Here is a 1,576-nt window from a genome sequence, read left to right on the forward strand (position 1 = left end):
TCCATGCTGTTTTCCAGAGTGGTTGCACCAGCTTGCATTCCCACCAACAGTGTAGGAGGGTTCCCCTTTCTCCGCATCCTCGCCAGCAAATGTCATTTCCTGACTTGTTAATTTTAGCCATGGAATAAACTTTTTTAAAGAGTAAATCAGATCCTACAACACCCTGCCTATAAATAATTCTCTGACTTAAGATCCCATTATATTCCCCACTCACTCCACTTTCATCACATTAGGCTCCTTGCTTTTCTTGGAACACAATATAGATCCACCTCAGGGCCTTTTTGTACTTGCTATTCCCTCTTCTTAGAATGTTCTTTATCCACATGTCCATTATTTGCTTCTTCACCTTCATATCCTCAATGAAATCCTTCCTGACCACCTTATTTAAATTCTAAGAAATTTGTGGCATGCCCTTTTACCCTGCATTGTTCTATTTTTCTCCATAACATTTCTTACCATCAGACATAGTTCCTATTTCATATATACATTTGCTTCTCTGTCTACCCCCACCAGAATGAAAATTTTATGAGAACACAACAGTCTGCTCACTGATGTTTACCTTGGATCCAGAACAGTACCTACTATGGAACAGGCAATAAGTGTTGAATTAATGAAGGAACGGATATTATCTCTTTTTTTTTTTTTGCCTTTTGATTTTTTTATTACTCAAAACTGCTTCATTTTTTTATTTAGCTTTCTGACTCTGTGCTTGTGCCTTCAACACTTTCACAACGATTTTCTGCTCCTCGATAAGGAAAGCACGCTTGATCCTGTCACGAACACACTTGGCACACATGGAACCACCGTAGGCCCTGCTGACATGTTTTTTTGTTTTAGACAACCTCATAAGCACTTTAGGCCGCACAGCACGAACTCCTCGAAGTCAGCCTGGGCACACGCCACATGCAGATTTCGGTGCTTTCCCAACCTTCTTGGTATAAAGGTAAACGATTCTATTACCTGGGGTTCGGGACAGCCTAGTTTTATTAGAGGCTGTATTGTAGGACAGCCTACGACGGTAGGTCAAACGCTGGACCATTCTGAATGCCTACGGAAGCCGTCCCCGCTTATCTCATTTTATCTTCAGTTAAATCCTATAAGGCAGATCTTAATATCCCTACTTTACTAATGTAAAGTGAAGCTCAACTGGATTAAATAATTAATCCAGTAGCATACATCTGGTTAATACAGGAGTCAAGATCTGACCCCCAAGCCTACTTTCCAAGCCTTTTCTTTTTTTCATGACACCAAATTGATTTCTTTACAGAAATATGTACTTGTCCACGTGGCAACTGCTTAAAAAAAATAAAATACAAAGTCCCTAAGTCCCAATCACATAACACCAAATAAATATAAGGGATTCTAGGAAGATAATGGCACTGAAGGTATATTTTCTGAAATATACCTTCAGAAAATTGAGAGAAAGTTGGCGAAACTAAAAACCCATGGACAATACCTATAACAAACCAGGTAGCAAGGTATTCCCAAACAACCAGGTCAGAAGGCGAGACAATGCATTGACCCCCACAGGACCTGCGCATTATCAGTGTCAGCACAGTGTGCACATCAATAATGG

The 1,576-nt window shown here is 40.1% G+C and overlaps 1 pseudogene across 1 annotated transcript; it reads right to left on the bottom strand.

Annotated features, from left to right (window-relative positions):
- Positions 1 to 632: 632 nt before the first annotated feature.
- LOC309856742 (large ribosomal subunit protein eL34 pseudogene) lies at positions 633 to 1,068 on the bottom strand (annotated as a pseudogene). Its single transcript has one exon. The product of its transcript is annotated as a large ribosomal subunit protein eL34 pseudogene (transcript).
- Positions 1,069 to 1,576: the final 508 nt, after the last annotated feature.

Source organism: Mustela nivalis (assembly GCF_964662115.1).
Source record: "Mustela nivalis genome assembly, chromosome: X".
In the NCBI taxonomy this organism is placed as follows: Eukaryota; Metazoa; Chordata; class Mammalia; order Carnivora; family Mustelidae; genus Mustela; species Mustela nivalis.